Genomic DNA, 10,965 nt, shown 5'->3' with positions numbered 1-10,965 from the left:
TATGGAGAAGAGAGAAAATAACGGACCTAATTTAGGCAAACGAAGAATTGATTGAACTACTCAAACAAACATTGGAATATTTAATCTAACCAGAATCAGAAAAAGAAGCAGAATATATACTGGATTAACTTAAACTGAAAACCTAAAGAAGCGACTAATTACACAGACAAACAAACACATAAAAAAAAGGAAAAGAAGAAGCTAAGAAGAACTCACTGTTCTTTTCTTGGATCTCACCAATATGCCCTTTCGAACTTGAGTTCCAGTTAGTATTATACATCTATTTCATCAGAAATAGGCTTATAATACTAACCAGAACCCGTTCGACCCTGACAGCTTCGAAACAGTCTCGAACTGTCGAACCCTAGATCCGCCATTCGACGAGTTTTACTCAGATTCGAGCCAATCTGGTTAGGGATTAGCGACGAGGAGGTCAAGGGGATTATTGTGTGTGATTTTGGGGTTAAGTGGACAAGCTAGGGTTTGGGACGGGGGTCTTCGATCGAAGATTCGAGAAGTTGTATTATAATTCGAGGTTAATGGAGTATGGAATCGTGTTGAGGGTGGTTAGGAGGTTCAGGGGTGTTATTTTCATGGCCATCGGAGCCGGCGCCGCCGGATTTATGGTGAAGGGATGGGGTGGCAGCTATTAGGGTTCCTCGTCTCTGAAAGAGACGAGGCTTGGGAGAGAATGAGAGGGGGGCTTGGTTTGGGGGGGCGGGGTATGGTTTGGGAATATATAGTGGGGTGGGGATTTGATCCAAGCCGCTTGATCAAGTGAGATCAATGGCTTGGATCAATCCCCCTATAGGAAACGGTGTCGTTTGGTTTCGTTGGGGGACTGGGTCGATCCGGGGGAAAATGGGTCGGGTTGTGGGGATTGTTCTGAGGAGTTGGATCAAATGAAATGAATGGCCTGGATCTATTGGCTATATACGACGTCGTTTGGATATATCTGGAGATGGACTGGACCATTCGATCGAGTGAGATCAACGGCCCAAATTCTTCATGCCCGAACGGCGTCGTTCCACCCGTCTCCAAGACTGGTTGGATTGGACTGGGTAAAAGGTTATTTGGACTGGGCCTGAATTTTTTTTAAAAATTTGCACAGTCCGATTTTCTTCTCTTGTTTCTTCTTTTTCTTCTATTTTCTTTTTAATTCCTAATTACCAAAAATTTGTCAAATAAATTGTAAAGCCAAAATTAACTCAAAAATACTAATTAACCCTTAATAACAATTATCACACAAGATTAAATACAAAGATAATCACCCACTTTGACATTAAACACTTCAAATGCGAAGTACGTTATTTTTCGATTTTTTCATTTTTCGTAAAACGAATATTGTTTAATCAATTCCTAATTGTCAAATTGAACCCTAACTACACATGCAACACATATTTTATATTTTTTCTTAATTAAAGTAAAAAGAAACGTGCACAGGCAATTACAAATAAATCACCAACACAAAACTATTTTATTTTGAATTTCTGGTAGTAGTTCTCGTAGGGAAAAATCACGTGCTCACAGTAATACATTAGCATATCATTGTTATATATTCTGTTTTAATGATTTTAGTTAGTACATTATCTTTATAATGTCCTGATTTTCCTTATGGTTTTTTGTAGGTTTAATATAAAACGATTAAAGACCGGAAATGAGGTGGGATCCACTATGAAATCTACAAATAAATATACATTTTTTGCACCTGGTGCTATCGGAAAGGACCAAGGGCGAGGGCTTAGATCTATGTACTCTTTAGGGTTGTCTGATTCTACTATGGCTGCTGCTCAAGAAATGTAAACTGATATTTCATTTTATACATCTACTGATGGAGTTATGAACTACTTTCAAACAGGTGAAAGAAGTGTGGTTTCTCAAATTTATTGTGCTATTAATATATAAAACTAAATTCTAATGTTAAAGTTTTTAATAATATGATTTTCTTGCACTAGGTGTTATAGCAAAGGGACGAGGGCGAGGGCTTATATCTGTGTGTTCTTCGGGAAAGTTCGAAAATAAGTTGGGATCATCCTTCCATAAGAGTACTCTTTATGATAGTCAAAGTGTGCCCAAAACTTCTAACAATATACAAGATCAGATTTTACAACGTCTGTTGCTCAAAAAATGCGAACAACGATTAAAATCCCCTCGATTTTTGAGAAAGGGCATATGCAAAATGATGTTCCTTTTTCTCCATCTACTGGTAAAGTTATACAATCCACCCAAACAGTTGAACCAAGTATGATTTCTTAAAATTTATGGAGTTATTAATTTATATAACTGACTTTTTGATGCAAAACTTTTTACTAATATGATTCCTTGAAACAGGTGATATAGGGATGGGACGAGGATGAGGGCAAGGGCTTGGATCATTCTCTTTAGAAGTTTCTGGAAATAAGGTGGGATCCTTTCATCACAATGCTCTTTACGCTAGTCAAGGTATGCCAAGAACTTCCAATTGTACAAGATCAGATTCTACAATGTTGGTTGCTCATGAAATGAGAACAACAAATAAAAATCCCTCGGTTCATGAGAAAAAGCATGCGCAAAGTAATATTGCATTTTCTCCATCTCCTGATCAAGTTATGGAATTCACCCAAATAGTTGAACCAAATATGTTCTAAAATCTATTTGGTCATAAGTTTATTATTTGTATAAGATTTGAAATATTTTTATATTATGCAAATGTAGGTTCGCGTACTAGTAAGGTAAAAAAAAGTTCAAGGAAGTAACAAGTTCAAAGAAGTTTACTTGAAGTGGGGCAGAAGAAAAGTAACATTTTACAATAATCGAACAGTTGAAAAGAATAGCAATCTATTTGCGAGACATTTGAAAAACTTAGTTCGTGACCGTAATATGTGTCCGTTGGGAATATCATCGTGGGATGACATCAAGGAAGAAAAATGAAATCATATGTGGGCAGTTGTTGAGGTGACTGGATGGAGTATTCTTCTTTTCTTTGGATTCCTTTTTTCATACTATTCTGGAGATGTGGCCATGGTCTCTGTTTTTTATATTTTTCTTCTTATTTGATTGTATGTACTAGGAGCTTCATTTGTATACGGAATGAACTTATCTATTAGAGAAGGAATAGAAGAATTATCAATCAGAATGATTATACATTTTAGAAGCTTTATGACATGAAAGAAGGCTGCTAAATAGTTAGTGAGTTATATTTTTACTTTGCTCAAGAAGAATTATGGAGAAAACTGTTGAATGCGATTTGTATGTCGCAATAACAAGCCATATCTGAATGTAATGTATTAGTCGCAATATTTGAGCTGTGGTTAGACCGGGCATGTTGTATAGGACAGAGTGTTGGCCGGTTAAGAACTCCCATATCCAGAGGATGAAAGTAGCAGAGATGAGGATGTTGAGGTGGATGTGCGGGCACACTAGGATAGACAAGATTAGGAATGAGGATATTCGGAAGAAGGTGGGCGTGACACCTGTGGATGACAAGATGCGGGAAGCAAGGCTCAGATGGTTCGGGCATGTGCGGAGGAGAAGCCTTGATGCTCCGGTGAGGAGGTGTGAGCGATTGGCCGTGGTGGGTACGAGAAAGGTAGAGGGAGGACTAAGAAGTATTGGGGAGAGGTGATCAGGCAGGACATGGTACGACTGCAGATTTCTGAGGACATGACACTTGATAGGAAAGTTTGGAGGTCAAGCATTAGGGTTGTAGATTAGGGGGTAGTAGAGCTTTGCGTACTTCATGCCGGGGGTGAGGCGGGGTTGGATTAGGGTTAATTTTAGATAGCTTGCAGTTTATGTTGAATTCACACTATCCTTGCTATTTATCTTAGCCCCGGGCCTTAGTTACTGGTTACTGTTATTGCATGTCATTTATCTTTTGGTTGTTATGCTTCTATTACTATTATGGTTTCTACTGGAGTTACTAATGAATTGTCTCCTTCTCTTTTTCTTTTTTCTGAGCCGAGGGTCTATCGGAAACAGCCTCTCTAGCCTATCAGGGTAGGGGTAAGGTCCGCATACACATTACCCTTCCCAGACCCCACTTTGTGAGATTTTACTGGGTAATTGTTGTTGTTGTTGTTATCTGAATGCGATTTAAAAGGCGATATGGTACAACCATTGATTGTGATTTATAAGTAGCAATAGCTGAATAAATAAGTCTCATTTCTGATGGGAATAAGCTGCACGCAAAAAACTCGCGCCTCTCTAAAGTATGGCTCCAAATTTCATATTCACCCAAAATATTCTGTTTGATGGCCCCATTTCTATCAAATTTCATATTAGAAAAGTGTTACATCTCGTATTTTTGTACGTTTAAAGTTTCGTCTTCTGTTAATTGACGTATACTCGGGGATGAGATTATTTTGAGGTTAACGTATTTATGCTAATTATAACAAGCGATAAGTATGTGTCATGAAAGATAAAGGGTATACGAGTTAAAGAGAACGGGTTTCGCTGAAGGTTGCCGATTTGGGATAAAATACGGGTCGAGCGATAATACTCGATATTTATGGACTAGTACCATACAAAGTACCATATGACCACAATAGTATGATGTATAAAGTATATTAAAAATGAATAGTATTTTAAGTAGTTGAAATAATTCTTAATTATGCGGGTAATTGATTAATTATCGGGTAATGGAACATTACCTAATTAATTAATTAATTATATAATAAGATCAAACCCTCCCTCTCCCTCCCCCTGCCCCCCGCCCCCCTAAAATAACGTGGCAGCCATGCCACTTCCAAACAATGACTCTTAGTCATTTTTGGATTGGGTGGCATAATGTTACATTTCACTCCTTTTTAAAGATCTTCCATATTCACTGAAGACTAACCTATTAGATTAATAATGATTCTTACATAAAATCTCCCTTGAACCAAAACCCAAACGTTAGCCAATTTTACAGAACATCCTTCATCCAAAAGATCCTAAAGTATTAGCTTTGCACTTCAGATGTGAGCTTATTTTAAAAGTGGTCATCTTTCTTTACCTTAGATACATAAATGCTTACAAAAAATTTCTACAACCTGCAAACCTTTAATTTGAAACATTAGCTATAAATTGATAAGTTAAGGAGCACTACAGGACGTTAGCTATTCTTAAGGTTTTCAACAAAAACGTGGATTCTTGCAACTAAAGGAAATCCAACGAGAATGGTTAGCAACGTAAAATTTTGTGGTTCTAAAGGAGTACGGTGCAACCTTTTTCAAGAATATCATACGGATTTTTCCGTACTCCAGGTATGTTAAGGCTATCCTTTCTTCTTTTTTTGGTATGATCCAAGTTATACAGAAGAAATGAGCAAATGCACAGTTTTCACAAACGACTCTATTTATAAAAATACTAGGGGTCTTTGTGCTCTTGATTCCCCATGTGACATATTATTATATCTTCTGTTCATGGGTCTCAAAATAATATGCAGTTGATAAAGTTTATCCGAAAACAATATTGAGATTTTAAACATATTTTCCTGCATTTTATTCATTTATACATGTACATTGACCCATAACCAGACGACGTTATATACGCGTATTTATATGTATATATTTATGTATATGGGATATGAGAAAAGGTTATGGCATTATATACGCACCACCACCTGATCAGTTGGTATATGTTGATTATTATGCCCACAGTGGCCGTGACAATATGATGGGATGCCCTTAGAGGCTTGATGATATTATGTACACCTATGCCTATGCACTACACGACATTTATTTGCACGTGCATGATATTATGAATGTTTCAGAATTTACAAAGTTATTCAGATTTACAGATGGATTTCTTTATTCCATATTTAATCTATGTCTTTCACGTACTGATTTTCATGCCTTACATACTCAGTATATTTTTCGTACTGAAGCCTTATTTCACAGGGCCTCCTTTTCATACCCGCAGGTGCAGGTAGACAAGCTGACGGTCCCCCTTCTTAGGATCATTGATCAGCGAGAGTAGGCGTGCTCCACTTGATCTGGAGCTACTTTTGATTTTGGTACGATATACTTGTATATATATGTGTATGACGTGGCTCAGTCCTGTCTTTGTACAATTGTATTTCTATTAGAGGTCTGTAAACAGTATGTCTAGTTGGATAGTATGTAGCGTTGCCGGCTTCGAGTTTTGAGGTATATTGTTGCTTATAGTAGCCTTGTCGGCTCGCCCTACGTATGTTGCACGTATATGTATATATGCATTTTGGGTAGGTTTCCTTCATGTATATAACTCTCGCAATTTAGAAGATGTTATTCAAGTTTATATCTTAGACGCATGCTTAGGGGTGTTAGACAGGTAGGACTCGGGCACCTGTCGTGGCCCATCGGTTGGGTCGTGACAAAAGTGGTATCAGAGCAGTTCTGTCATAGGATTGTCTACAGACCATGTCTAGTAGAGTTATTTATGGGTGTGTTGTGCATCACACTTATAAACAAGAGGCTATAGTACATATAGATGTTATCCTCTCTTTTATCTTAGATCGTGCGATATAAGAATTCATGTTCCTAACGATATGTTACATTTTCAGCAATGCCTCTGAAGACTACAACTGCTAGTACGGGTCATAAGGCTACAAAAGTGTTAGAAAGAGATACAAGTTAAACTATGGAGTCAGACCCATCGGAGATCATGGGTTCTATTGAGGAGGATCCATCCGAGGATCCATATGAGTCATTCGTTCGAGCTGTTACGACCACTCCAGTAGCAGATGGGGTGAGAGGAGTTCCGACCTCACCAAAGCCCTTAGTTTTATTATCACAACTCATTGATCAAGGTATGAGGGGAGTAGTGCATGGATTGGCATAGCTGGGTTTCCCTCAGGCTCAAAACTATGTTAGGGTATTTGCTGACACCAGCTCTGCTGAGGTTCCAGATAGTCCGCAGTCTTGGGAGTTCATCAATCAAGGTTTGATAGTGTATGTTATGAGATATGTAGAGGAAAAATATAGTAGTCGGGCTAAGAGGAGGAATGTAACTGATAAGGACATGATGATTCCACTTCGAATTGTTCCGATCGGGGCTCTCATATAGGACGAGGCAAGGACCCTCTACTCTAGACTTCCTCCAGATGTTAGCTTTTGGTTGGTAATCTCCACTTCTTCTGGGAATATTACCAATTCACGGTTAGACATATGTTAGGTGCTTTTATAAGGACGTAGGGAGATCTGTCCCGACTTGTAGATATACTATGGTTATGTTTACTTAGAGGTTTTACAAACAATATCCTGTATATAGTTTTGGGTATCACATGTCTACCGCCTGGTTGACCCCTATGTATATAAACCTTTTTATAAATTAGTTATGCAAGTTATGTTTTAATATTGTTACCTATATATATATATATAGATGTGGCCCGAAATGACCCGTGATATATTTGATAATAAACAAGGATAAGGTACATGGTGTTCGGTTGGGTAGAACTTGATATTACAATGGGTATGGATTGGTTGGCCTTTTGTTATGCTAACAACAAGCGTATATCAAAGATAGTTTGATTTCAATTCCCATGAGAGCCTGTTTTAGAATGGAAAGGCAATACAGCATCGCCAAGAGGTAAATTTATCTCCTATCTCAAGGCAAGGAAGATGATTAGAAATGACCATAATTATCACTGAGCTCGGGTTTGGGATGTGGAGGTAGAGTTACCAAACATTCAATCCTTCCCTGTGGTTAATGTGTTTCCAGATAAACTTTAGGGTCTTCCGCCAGAGAGAGAAATTGAGATGTTGTTGACCTACTACCAGATATGCATCCAATATCTATCCCTCCTTATAGGATGGCCCCCGCAGAACTAAAAAGAGTTGAAGGAACAACTAAAGGATTTGCTTGAAAAAGGCTTTTACCAGACCTAGTACATTACCATGGGGAGCACCTGTGTTATTTGTGAGGAAGAAGGATAGTTCCTTACGGATATGTATTGATTATAGACAGTAGCATAAGGTGACGATCAAGAATAAGTACCCCGCTCCCTAGGATTGATGATTTATTTGATCAGTTGCAAGGTGCCAAGTATTTTTCAAAGATAGACTTGAGGTCCGGGTACCATCAGGTAAGGTTTAAGGAGGAGGATATCTCAAAGATAGCATTACGAACCAAATATGAGAACTTCGAGATCTGAGTTATATCGTTCGGTTTGACCAATGCCTAGCAGTATTCATGGATTTGATGAACCGTGTGTTTAGGCATTTTTTAGATCTGTTTGTAATTGTATTTAGCGATGATATGTTGGTGTATTCTCGTTTAGAGGCGGAGCAAGCAGATCATTTGCATATTGTACTTAGAGCCCTACAAAAAAGGGAAGTTGTATGCAAAATTCTCTAAATGTAAATTTTGGTTGAACTCTTTAGCTTTCCTTGGGCATATCATTTTGGATGAAGGCATCCGGGTGGGTGCACAAAAGATGGAGGAAATAAAGACTTGGCTTGGACCCACAACACCAGCGGAGGTTCGTAGCTTTCTCGGTTTGGCAAGTTATTACAGGAGATTTGTAGGGATTTTCTTCCCTTTCAGCACCTTTGACAAGGTTTTAGGAGGACACGAGGAAGGATAAGAAAAGATGAGTGAAAAGGTGACGTAAATGGATAAGTCCTTAGGGTTAAGCTCATAAGAGAGCTGATAGTTTTTCTAAGTTACAGAAGGCTTGGTATAGCCTGAATGAATCCAAAAGAGTCTAAGACTAGTAATATTTAGAATAGATGAAATGATGCCCCGGTATTGGAATAAGGGCGTAATTGTGATAGATAAAGGATGAAGTTTGGGCCTTCGAAGAAGGGAATTTCATGAATTGTGAAATTGTCACGACCCCAAACCGGCCCGGTCATGATGGCGCCCCTCGTGAAGACAAGGCCAGTCGACACAACACTCACATTAACCCTTTAATCATTAAGAGTCATTTTTTTAAACCATTCATTAGAACAATGTTTCATAATATATGTCTGAAAGAATAGTGCGGAATTAATATACAAGTCCGACATCGGGGTGTAACTAGCCATGAGCATCTACCAAGATCCGAATACCACAACAACAGTAAAAATGTACTAAGTACGGAAATGAAAGTGAGAAGGAAGAAGCAGAGCTGCGAACGTTGTGCAGCCACCTTGCTAACTCTGATGACTACACGTCTGAGCAACCAACACCCGCTACCGGGTTCCGAGATACCTGAATCTACACGCGAGGTGCAGGGAGTAATGTGAGTACTCCAACCCAGTAAGTAATAAGAGTAAATAAAGACTGAGTAGTAGGAAACAATGAATCTACATTTACGTTAGGCTCAATAAGCACAATAGGCTTTCAAATCATAATACGAGTCAATCTTCCCATTTAAAATCCAGCTTTTAGAAAAAAATCATTTTGAAATACCTTCCAGCAGTTTCAGTAGGGGTTCAATACCATTTAAAATAATAAAAGAGATTAAAGCCATAATCGGCCCCTCGGGCAAATTAGTAATCATAAACACTTCATAACTTGAATATCTCGCGGAAATAACCAATGCCAAATCAGTGATTAAATTCTGAACATCTCGTAAACCCCAATTTGAATGAAAGTTGTTTTAAAAACATTTATCTAACATTTTCGACGGAGGCTCAATATAAGGATGAGTGAAAACAATCATTTAATCAACATATTCAATGGAAACTCAATCTAAAGAGAAGTGAAAATTAATAAGTTCATAATCAGGCCCCTCAGGCAAACATCACTCATGTACATGTATGTATCTATCGCCCCTCACTCTAGCCTCTCAGTCACTCATGACTCAACTCATACCAATCAGTGCTCACACTCACCACTCACGCTCAATAGGTACCATATAGTAACTGCTGCGGCGGGCAGCCTGATCCATATATCGATGGCATGCAGCCCGATCCATATATCTCGTCGACGGCACTCACTGGGGATGTGCAAACTCCGAAGAGGCTCCTACAGCCCAAGCACTATATCGCTGCGGCGTGCAACCCGATCCATATACATATACATATACATACATATATATATATATATATATATATATATATATATATATATATATATATACATATACATATATTTTTGCGGCGTGCAGCCCGATCCATAGATATATAATCCTCACAACTAGGCCCTCGGCCTCTCTTAGTCATTAACCTCACCATCAGTCTCTCAGTCTATTTCAATCATCAATCTCACAATCAAACCCTCGATCTATCTCAGTCATCATCTCACGATCACTCGGACCGTCAGTAAAACAGGGAACTCAGCCCAAAACAGTTTCCACATTTTTAAGAATATAGTGATAAAGCTAGATTTGAGTAGTAAACAGGTAAAACATGACTGAGGATATGCTTTCAAACAAATGGAGTGAGGAAAGATACTAAAAATACACCTAAGGGTCTCAACAAGTCGGCACAAGGTCCCAAACATGGCATACAACCCAAAGTATAATAACATCAAACAGTTAACTATCAAATACGCATTAAAATAGTCGTTCGGGATGGACTAGGTCACAATCCCCAGCGGTGCTCTACCCCACGCTCGTCATCTAGCGTGTAAGTCACCTAAAAGTAACATAACGATGTGTAATCCGGGGTTTCAAGCCCTCAAGACAGTATTTACAATCATTACTTACCTCAAACCGGCTAAATCTCTACCTCGCGACGCCTTTTCCCCTCAAATCAGCCTCCACGCGCATCGAATCTATCCAAAATCAGAACGAATACATCACAATAAGCTAAGGGAACAAAGCCCAAGCGAAAACAATCGGAAAATACCAAAAATCCCGAAATTAGCAAAAACCCGAGCCCCGGACCCACTTCTCGAAACTCAAAAAATTTCATATCAACGGGTTCCTTATCACCCCACGAGTTCATACATATCAAAAGTTCTCCAATCCGACCTTAAATGGTCCGACAAATCCCAATTCAAAAGTCCAAAATCCCAAGCCCTAGTTCTTCCCTTTTTAGCTTAGGTTCCATGATTTTCTAGGTAGATTTCACAATGAAAATGAGTTTTAAGTTC

The 10,965-nt window shown here is 38.6% G+C and overlaps 1 long non-coding RNA gene across 1 annotated transcript; it reads left to right on the top strand.

Moving 5' to 3' along the window:
* The first annotated feature begins 1,785 nt into the window (after positions 1–1,785).
* Positions 1,786–2,467, top strand: LOC104233855 (uncharacterized). The gene is made up of 3 exons (XR_712748.2): positions 1,786–1,858; positions 1,956–2,242; positions 2,332–2,467. It is a non-coding gene; the product is annotated as an uncharacterized lncRNA (long non-coding RNA).
* The last annotated feature ends 8,498 nt before the right edge of the window (positions 2,468–10,965 follow it).

The sequence above is a fragment of the Nicotiana sylvestris genome, chromosome 8 (assembly GCF_000393655.2).
Source record: "Nicotiana sylvestris chromosome 8, ASM39365v2, whole genome shotgun sequence".
NCBI classification, from domain to species: domain Eukaryota; kingdom Viridiplantae; phylum Streptophyta; class Magnoliopsida; order Solanales; family Solanaceae; genus Nicotiana; species Nicotiana sylvestris.
The sequence above is the reverse complement of the archived record's forward strand: the minus strand, read 5'-3'. Positions and strand labels throughout refer to the sequence as shown.